General features: G+C 47.9%; 1 long non-coding RNA gene across 1 annotated transcript; it reads left to right on the top strand.

Moving 5' to 3' along the window:
* Positions 1-273: 273 nt before the first annotated feature.
* Positions 274-7,780, top strand: LOC129473486 (uncharacterized). The gene is made up of 4 exons (XR_008654275.1): positions 274-430; positions 2,401-2,516; positions 3,683-3,854; positions 6,834-7,780. It is a non-coding gene; the product is annotated as an uncharacterized lncRNA (long non-coding RNA).
* Positions 7,781-10,798: the final 3,018 nt, after the last annotated feature.

Here is a 10,798-nt window from a genome sequence, read left to right as displayed (position 1 = left end):
AACCCAGATCTCAGACCCTTAATTCTAACCACAGACTGGCCCAACCCTGCAGAGATTGTCCATGACCCTGACCACAGACTGACCCAAATGAGGCTGGTCTAGGGGTGTATGCGGGAATTGGAAATAGATGTACTGCCCATGGAGGCCAGAGAGCTATGTCCACAAAAGGACAGGGTGTGACCAGCCAGAGTTGCCAGAGTTTTGGCAACTTGTGTCTTCCGTAATAGAGCTGGGGCATTGATGGAAATTGAGGGCGCTAGAACCTTGTGACTTTGGCCAGGCACCAGTCCTCTGCCTCCTTCTGTGCCTGCCTGGCTGCCCCTGCCCTGGGGCTCCCTCCTGGCCCCCACCTCACCTACTGGCTCACTGAGACAGAGCCAAACACGAAAGGGAAGGTGATGGCCTGGCCACAGGGCCCAGGAAAATGCAGGTATCGTTAACAGCCTGGAGCGCTGTGGCCTGTCCACTCTCAACCTTCTGCTGCCCATCCCTTCCTGGAATAGACCCCAGGCCACATACAGAGGGGGCAAGCCCAAGGTATGATACCAGCAGGGCCAAGTGGACTGTCCAGATGGGTAACAGGGGCCTGCCTTCCTCTGGCCTCCACAAAGGGGCCGCAGGTATTCACATGGATGGAAATGGGAGGGCAAAGGCTGTTCATAGGCCGCTGTCTGGTCCACAGGACTCAACTGGCCCTCCGAACGCTATCCCACTTTCCAGCCAGGATTGAAGGAGATCCCATCTTGGATCTAAAGGAATGGGGGTGAAAGTTGCATCTTGTCATTCCAGTTCCACTCCATTCTGGCCATGGGAAGCATTTGTGGGCTTCTACTCTATGGGAGATTCATAGCCTCAATCCTTAAGGAATTCTCAGTCTGAAAGGAAAACACAAACCCTGACCTCAGGGAGCTCCCAGTTTGACAGTGGAGACAGAGAGGCCCTGCATCAAGTGGAAAACAACCCCCACTGCTCTCAAGCACACAGCAGTGAAGATATGTATCCTTGATGCTACAGGCAAGTAAGTAGGAAAGACTGAATAGAGTAGACAGAGAAGTCTAATCCAGGTGGCCTCCTTGGAGGAGATGATACTCATGTCTGGAGGAAGGCTTAGCCCACATGCACACCCGTTCACTGACCCTGCGACCACCCCAGCCCCAGGAATGCTCAGGGCCCAGACCATTTCCCTCTCTCTGCCCAGTGCGGGGTAATCCTGAGGCCTGTACTCCTTCCCCCTGGGGAGTTGAGGATGGGTGGGGGACGGAACGGGCCTCCCAGGCATTCCTCCCGCATTCCTGGGGCCATGCCCTCCTTCCTCCCGGCCTCAGCCTGGCCATAAACTATTTCAGGCTTGCAAAATCTGGTCTGCTGCTCTCTTGCTCATAGCCCCCAGTGAGGCGGAGGCCTGGGTCCCGGCCAGAAAACCCGTAGCACCCACAGAGTCCAGAGGGTTCTGGTCAACTAGGACAAAGGAAACTGGGTGACCTCTTGGGCAAATGAACATACAGGCGCTGGGGAGCAGAGAGGATGGGGACTGGCCCCTCCACAGGGCAGCAGCCACATGGCCCCACTTCCCAGAGAATGTACCCTGGGAAAAGGGAGAAAGGGCTGGGAAGACAGGCCGGCTCGTGTTTGGGGGTCCAGCAGTGGGCTCAGGGCATTCAGACAGATTACTTCATATGAGACTCACCTCCCTCCTGACACCAGGCCCCCACGCCCAGGTTCATGTTATCATCCCCACTTTACAGATGAGAAAATTAAGCCTTCGACCAAAGCTCTTTTTGGGGCTTGTGTAATGCCTCGCCACTCTGCCCATATGAAGTGTAGGGACTGGAGTCTGGCCTTCTGCCTCTCTACACCAGGGCCCACTCTGCAGCCTACCCCAAATGTCAGTAAATGCCACTGTTCTTTCTCTCTCAGCCCCACCTGCACAGCCTGCCCTAGACACCCAGTGCCCAGAGACTCCACAGTACCCATTCACCCTCTCCGCCCAGGATTCCCCTCCAAGTCCCCACACCCTGCCTCCCAAATGAGCTTCTACCTTCTCCCCACTGCCACCTCCCTAGTCACAAGCTACTGTGTTCACACCCCCACTCTCCTCTGTGCTGTGGGGACTTCCCTGATTCTGCTCTGGGAGTTCCTTGGAGAGGACTCTTAATTCTCATCCCTAGCTTCTCCTCCCCTGGAGTGAGCTTCCAGAGTCAGCATCAGTGGGACCTGGTGAGGGGATCCCCTCCACCCCCAGGCAACTGGCGCCCAGAAGAAAGGGCCTGAAGCCACCTGAGCCAGGGGCCAGGGGCCGAATCTGACACCTTTCTGCATCACCAGGATCTGGAATGGAGAGGGCACATCAGAGAGGTGACCAGCAAATGAATGAATGAATCCCACCATTCTGTGTTTTAGATGCTGACAATATGACAGTGAATACAATGAGAAAAAACAAAAAACAAGCACACTTCTCACCCCCATGGAGCTTTATTCTGGTCAGGCAGAAGGAGAAGGAAATGTAAACATACAAGGTCAGGTACTGCTATGAAGCAAAATAAAGCTGTAGGTAGTGTGCGAAGGATAGGCTGCGTGTGTGTGTCTGTGTGTGTGTGTGTGTGTGTGTTGTGCATATTAAGTCAAAGAATGAATCTGGATGATCCTGGGCCAGGTCTGACCCTAGCATTGCCACTGACTGTATAATCTCAAGCAAGTCATGCCTCCCCTCTGGGCCTCACTTTCCTCATCTGTAAAGTGAGACAGTGGACTGAAAGGCCATTGTGATCCGGCCTCAGCCTTGACCTTCCAGGACCCAACACATTTTGCCTCTGTGAATTTAATGGGGGGAATTATAGGCAGCTTAGAAGCGGCTCTGAAGGAGAACCTCTCTGCTCCAGCAGTTCCCTGAGGTTCCAATTTTTCTGTTGATGTCACATAATGTGCATAGATTTGCATACTAGGCCCCCAAACTCCCAGAGAAGGCACGTCTCAAAAATGTCAACAATTAGCACAAATGACTTGACTTATATTCAGGCCTCTTCCTAGAGCAAGGGGAGGAAGGTGAGGTCACCTCCAGCTACAAAGGAAGCAGAATTCTTTGCCCTGAAGAGGCAGAGAGAGGAGCCCTGCTTCCTCTCCTCTCCCCGGTGCCCTCCAGCCCATTCCCTCATCTCTGCTCAGACACCCTTGGCTGGAATGCCCAACAAATGCCCAGAGGGACCTCCTAAAGACCTACTCCTGAGTCACTTGATGACTTTGCCTAAGCCCCTAATAGGAGCTGCGGGACCCTGCCCTGCCCTGTTGGTGTCCAGAGCAGCAGCTTTCAGGGTTTGCAGCAGCCTGGGGGATCCAGAGCACCTCCAACTCCAGTCCCGCCACCTCAGCCCATGCCAGGCCAATCCTAGAGGCTCCAACCTCTAATACCTCCCAAGATCAGTAAACATTGCCACTTCCCCTCACAATGGCTGCCTGGTCAGGATTTGCAAATCACACACTCACATACACACTAACACAAACACACACACGGAGGGGCTTGTGCATGCTTTCACACACAGAGCATACTCACTCATGCACACACAAACACACGCTGAGGTGCACTGAAGACTCCCACCCAGGACAAATGATCTGTGGGGAAAAGAAAATTAATGTTCATAGGGTGCTTTACTTATGCCCATCTCGTCCAATCCTCTCCACACCCTAGGAGCAACTTTTTGGTACTCCCGTTTTGCAGAAGAGGAAACAGGCTGCCTGGGTCTGCTGATTCCTGTCCTTGCGAGCTCACTGCCCCATACTCCCACCCTTGTACACAAATGGAGGTGCTCTTACAGAAGTTCTGAGCCTGATTCTGCTGCTGCCTCTCCAGCTAACCTTAGGTAAAACTCTCCCCCGCCCAAGGCCTCAGTTTCCTCATCTAGGTAATGGGAATCCTAATGCCTTTCCTTTCTCTGCATAGGCTTAAACCAGATGGCCCATGATAAGCCCTTCCAATTCCCGTGTCCCAGAGATGCCAAATTTGAGCCCCAGTCACTCACCATGAACCTGCCACCTATTCCAGGAACCTGGCCAGGAAGCCCAGGATGGGCTTCTTACCTTGTCTTCCCATTGGGGTGGGTCTCAGAGGAGGCCAAGCTGGGCAGAGCTCTCTCTCTCTCATTGGCCCTCAGGTGCCACCCCCATTAGTGCTGACTTACAGCTTTGCACTGCTGCTGACATCAGCACCCATCTGTCTGTTGTGGTAAGAGAGGCCTCCTAGGGAAACAGGTTTGCTACATCTCAGCCAGGAAGGACCTCCCAGCTGGGCTGTTGGGGCAAGTTTGGTAAATACTCTCAACAGGCACCTCTGGAAGAGGAGCGGGTGATCAGAAAGCAATGCCTCCCCCAAGCAACCCTCTCACCTCCCTAGCCACCCCCAGCCATGATCAAATTCCCATCCCTGGCTTTGGACTTTCCAGCTGGTTCCCTGAGCTACTCAGCCCATCATCCCAACAACCAGCTTCCTACAATGTCCATCTCCTGTACCACCATCCCCCCCAACCACTGCTGTCACCATCCTCTATCTGTCACCTCCAATCATCAAAACCCCATCCGCCCCCACCTTCCTCCTCCTTCTTCATTCTCATCCCTACCATGAGCAGCACTCATCCATTCCAACTCAAAAGGTCACTATCTAATCCACGATCTATCTCACTTCCTGCCTAAATTCTTTATGGAGCAATAAACTTTCTCTGGAATGATACCCAGTCCACAAATCTGGGACCCAGTGACAGTTCCAGGAGGCCATGGTGCACCGTCTGTGGCTCAGATGGTTTCCAGTGGGGTCTATTCATATGGCATCTGCAAACACTCAAATGATGCAGATGCTTCCCTTACTTAATACCCATCTGGCCCAGGGCGGGCTGAGGGTGGCCCAGCTGGATGCAGCACTATCCCTAATCTCTCAGAGCAAGCAGCAAGCAGCAAGCAGTATACCTGGCTTGTTTAAACACACACTTTGCCAGATGCTGAAGAACAATTAAAAGTGATCACAGTAGATCCGCTACCCTGATCAATCTTGCCTGTCTAAAGCTCAGATAAGTCTGTATAGGACTCTGTTTTCAAATCTGTCATTTCTGATGGTACATGTGCTGGACTTTTCCTTGCAGGATCAGCTAAAGTCAATGGAGTTCACACCCCAAGCAAGAGAAGAGCTTGCCCTAGCCTTCATCCAGCCTCATGTGTCTGCGATTTGGCTAGAAATTGTTCAGGAGAATCTTAATTAGCATCCACCTGTGGTGTTGTGTAAAAAAAGAAAACAAAAACAAAAACAAAACAAAACAAAAAAAACAAAAAAAACACCGCACTTCAGGTTCCAAAGTCTGAGTTGGAGTAAAAAGATTGTTGGAATCCAGGATCCACCATACAACTGCTAAGCCTCTTTCTTCATCTGTAAAATGAGAATGACAATGTCTACCTCATAGGATAGGTTTGAGGGTAGAGCGTGTTAAAGAACTCTTAAGGACTTTTTGTCAGACCCAGCTTGACCACAAGATCGAGCTGAATCTGAATAAACATTCTAGAACACTGCCAGAAAAGCTGCATTTACTATCTTGTCAGATCTATGTAATTTGCAGAGTTCTTTTTACATGGGTTACGTCCAAAATCAAAATTAACGTTATTACTGATGCTCAGTTAAAACAGCGTAGTAACTTCTGATTATTTCTCTCATGAAACTACCTATTTAGTTTTATACAGTCATGTACCGCATAACGATGTTTCAGCCAACGATAAACTGCACATACAACGGTGGTCCCATAAGACAATAATGAAGCTGAAAAATTCCTAGCGCCTAGTTACATTGTAGTACAATGCATTACTCACATGTTTGTGGTGATGCTGGTATAAGCAAACCTACTGCATTACCAGCCACATAAAAGTACAGCATATACAATGATGTACAGTACATAATACTTGATAATGATCGTAAACCACTATGATACTGGTTTATGTATTTACTATACTTTTTATTGTTATTTTAGAGTATACTCCTTACACTTTTATGTTAACTGTAAAACAGCCTCAGGCAGGCCCGTCAGAAGGTATCCGGAAGAAGGCATTGTCATCATAGGAGATGACAGCTCCATGCCTGTTACTGGCCCTGAAGACCTTCCAGTGCAGAAGGTGTGGAGGTGGAAGGCAGTGGACGTTAATGATCCTGACCTCAAATAGGCCTAGGCTACCGTATGTGTTTGTGTCTTCATTTGTCACACAAAAAAATTTTAAATTTAAAAACAGAAAACAGCTTATAGAATAAGGATGTAAAAAAGAAAATATTTTTGTACAGCTGAACAATGCGTTTGTGTTTTAAGCTGTGTTTACAAAAGCGTCAAAAAGTTTTTAAAATTTTTTAAGTTTATAGGGTAAAAAAGCTATATTAAGCTATGGTTAATTTATTACTGAAAAAAGAAATGTTTAAAATAAATGCAGTGTAGCCTAAATGCGCAGTGTTTATAGGGTCTACAGTAGTGCACAGCAATGTCCCAGACCTACACACACACTCACTCACTCACTGACTGACTCACCCAAAGCAACTTCCAGTCCTGCAAGCTCCATTCATGGTAAGGGCGCTCTATAGGTGTACCATTTTTTATCATTCATACCACATTTTTACCGTACCGTTTCTATATTTACATATGTTTTATATGTTAGACATACAAATACTTACCACTGTGTTACAATTGCCTCCAGTATTCAGTAGAGTAACACGCTGTACGAGTTCACAGCCTAGGTGTATAGCAGGCTAGACCATCTAGGTTTGTGTAAGTGTACTCTATGATGTTTCACATGACGAAATTGCTCAACAATGCGTTTCTCAGGATGTGTCCCCGTCATTAGGTGATGCATGACTGTACTCTGACATCCTCTCCAGCTTTCATCTGTTTTTATTTTTATGATGTGCTGAAGACAGGACACTGTATCTGCTCTTCCCTATGTAAGTCTTGCCATGCCCTTTGGCCAAAGGCAACTCAAATATGGACTTCCTACTGTCACCATCAAGGTCACTATGATCTAAGTGTTTTTTAGGGCTTGTGCAGAGAAGGAAGAAGATGCCCCCTGCCTTCTCTGCTCCCCATCATGTAGGAGATAAGACACAGGCTGAGCCCCAGGAGGAGAGATCAAAGCTTTAGATCTGAAAGGGTGGTTCCAGCCCAGCAGCATGAACATGGCCTGGGAAGATGTTAGACATGCAGGTTCTCAGGCCCCACCCCACACCTGTTGGATCAAAAACTCTGATTTCTGCACTTGAGCATACATCACTCAAGTTTGAGAACCACTGCATTAGAGAACAGAAACCCTCGACCATAGCATGCAGGAACAGCAAAGCCATGAGGACACATCCAGGTCTGAGGAAGTCATTTTAGCCTGGAAAGGAAAAGAAGGAGGGCATCATCGGTGTGGGCTTTGGGACCCCCACGCTCAGCACTCCTGAAAGCATACAGACAGGGAGGTCTGGGGTCTGGAAAAACAACAGGAATCTTGGGAATTATAAGGCTGAGAAGGAGGTGGGGAGGGGGCAACGTGCCTGGCTGCTGCTCAGGCCTCCTCACTGGCAGGGGGTCCCAGCAGCCTTGTTCCCCAGGCCCATGCTGAATTTGCTAGTGATGCTGGCATTCCTAGCTGTGGTTCAGCACCAAGGTCCAGTGACCCCCGCAAGACCCAGCCCAGGGCCATTTCCCTAATAAAGACCTAACCAGAGGGCCAGAGTTTGGGGTGCTGAGGCATTGACTGTGTAAGGGCCCCAACCCACTACCCCATCCGCTGTCCTCCCTGCCCCTCCCCATGTGCCTGGGGCTTTCCCAGGAGTTGGAGCCACGCTGACGGGACATAGAAGCCACAATTCTTGCCCTCAGAGAGCCCAGCAAGCTGCTGGGGAGATGAATACTGAAGACCACCAGTTCCCAAGTCCTAAACCATGTGCCAGACATCATGCTGAGCTCTTTGTGAACATTATAGGATTAAATGAGACAGTCACGCTGAAACAGATACAAACCAAGAGCAGAGAATGGTCAGCACAGGAGGAATCTAATTGGCAAGGTGTACCTGAGAGCTGGGCAGTCAAGAAGTTTCCCAAAGGGAAGGAGGCCCATTGCTGACTTGGAGACAGAGAATGTGGAGGCAACAAGTTCATCTCTGTCTCTATCTTTCTGTCTCTTCCTCTCTCTCTGTCTCTACCTCTCTGTCTCTTTCTTTCTATCCTTCCTTCTTCCCATACAATAGACCACTCCATAAATGGGCAACCTCTCCTATGCCAGACTATGATCCTGTCGTTAAACCCCTATTGAGGCCAGGTACGGTAGCTCATGGCTGTAATCCCAGCACTTTGAGAGGCCGAGGCGGGAGGATCACCAGAGGTCAGGAGTTCGAGATCAGCCTGGCCAACATGGTGAAACCATCAATAAAGAGAAACAACCTACTGATACATGCTACGACATAGATGAATCTCAAAAGCACCATTCTAATGAAAGAAGCCAAACAGAAGAGACTATACATTGTATACTTCTATTTATAAAGACTTTCTGGAAAAGGCAAAATTACATAGAAAAAAAAGCAGATAGATTAGTAGCTGCCTGAGACTGGGAGCCATGGTAGGGATTGACTACAAATGGTATGAGGAGAACGTGCTTAGGGTAACAGAAGTGTTCTAAAACTAGATTATGCTGATGGTTGCACAACTGTATAAATTTACTTAAATCATGAAATGTATGCCTAAAATGAGGATATGTTCTGGTACGTCAATTTTACCTTCATAAAGAGGCACTGACAATGAAGAAAAGAAGATGGCTGATGGAAGGGTAGCTAGCTAGACACGTGAAAAAGTGATTATAACAAGATGTGGATGATGTGATTATATCATAGGTTTGGTGATGATATGGGTGATCACGGTACAATTTTTTCAACTTTTCTGTGAAAGTTTTCATGCTAAAATGTTGGGGAAATTTTAGGAAGCTCAAAGCAGAAAAGGGATCAAAGGATCCATGGTTTAGAAAGGTAATTTTGGCCACCAGGATATTAGAGTGAAACCACTGACAATGGTGTTGGTGAGGATGTGAAGAAGCTGGGACCGTCATATGCTGCTGCTACAACCACGTTGGAAAACTCGCAGTGTCTACTCTATGACACAGTAATTTCCCTCCTAGGTATTTAGTAGAAATGTGTACACTTGCACACCACAAGGCAAAGATAAGAATGTTACAGCAGCATTATCCATCATAGCCCTAAGCAAGGAACAACCCAAAGATTATCAGTAGAATGGATTAAGAATTGCATAGTCATACAACGGGACACTATACCACAATGAGATTAAATGAAACGCACACATGACATGGGTGAATTTCAAAATGGTGAGCCAGAGAAACCAGAAGCAATCAAGTTCATCCAGTGTGATTCCATTTATACAATGTTCCAAAGTCAGGCCACACTAACTGTCAGGAATAGAAGGCAGAAGAATGCCTGCCTTTGATGGGACTGACAACTGGGAGGGGACACCAGGCAAGGGTTACAGGAAGCTGGCAAAGCTGTATTTCTTGATCCAGATGATGTGTCGTAGGTAAAAGATCACTGCACTATGTATTTATGTTTCGTGCAGTTTTCTGAGTGTGTTTTTTAATTAGAGGAAAAAAATGTTTACTAAACAATTGGGGGAAGAAAGAAACCTGGCCGGGCACAGTGACTCATGCCTATAATCCCAGTATTTTGGGAGGCCAAGGCAGGAGGATCACTTGAGCTCAGGCGTTCAAGAACAGCCTAAGCAACATAGGGAGACCTTGTCTCTACAAAAAAAAAAATAATAATTTAATTAGCTAGGTGTGGCCGCACATCCCTGTAGTCCCGGTTTTTTGGGGGCTGAGGTGGGGAGGGTTGTTTGAGCCCAGGAGGTTGAGGCTGCAGTGAGCCATGATCATGCCAGTGTACTCCATCCTGGGCAACAGAGTGAGACCCTGTCTCAAAAAAGAGAGGAGAAAAGAAACCTATTTGACCTTCACTCAAGGACACCCTCACCTTAAACCTGACCTCTGAGGGGCTTCTGGAGATGCAGCAAGTTTGCTTCCGCCCCTCTGAGCAGCCTGGGACAGTCTTGGGCTACACATCCAGCGTAGGCAAAGTCCTTGGCATTTGTCAGATCTGCAAGGTCAGAGGAGAGGAAAGAGGCATTGGAGGCTTTGATGCAGGATAGCCCACGGAGCCCGCAAAAGTCCTAGAAAGTTTGGCAGCCACCCTAAATCAGAGTGAATCACAAAGGATCATTCCAGCCCGGTCCTGCATGAGATCAGGGGTGAGCAAGCTGCGGGTGAACAGAAGTTAAGAATTGGTGAGACACATCAGGCCTGCTCTCCTGTTCAAAGCTGCCGCCTTCAAACAGTCCTCTCTGCCTTGTTATAGTTGTCTAAAAAGGCTTTAATAAAAATCCACTAAAATTAACTCAGTAGGAACTCTTTTTGTAAAAAGAATACTTATCCTTTTGATATATTTTGTGTTGGTGAGGTTTCCATTTTCAGATGACAGGGCCTCTTAATACAGAGTCTACTTTTTTTTTTTTTTTTAAATAATCAACTTCAATTTTCCACGAAGGGAAGGCAGGGAGGTTGGTTTACAGGTTATCCATAGCAGGAAGTCTAATTCCAGGTAGAGCAGTCAGGCTTTCCATGATTACAGCTAATTGAGTACTGGCATTGTCTGTGTGCCTTTGTAGGAGTGAGAAAATGTTAAAAATGTGATTAGAAATTGCAAACCCCTGGCTCAGGAATGAAACAGTGAAAAACAAGCACAACCTAAAGCATTA

The sequence above is a fragment of the Symphalangus syndactylus genome, chromosome 23, assembly GCF_028878055.3.
Source record: "Symphalangus syndactylus isolate Jambi chromosome 23, NHGRI_mSymSyn1-v2.1_pri, whole genome shotgun sequence".
NCBI classification, from domain to species: domain Eukaryota; kingdom Metazoa; phylum Chordata; class Mammalia; order Primates; family Hylobatidae; genus Symphalangus; species Symphalangus syndactylus.
The sequence above is the reverse complement of the archived record's forward strand: the minus strand, read 5'-3'. Positions and strand labels throughout refer to the sequence as shown.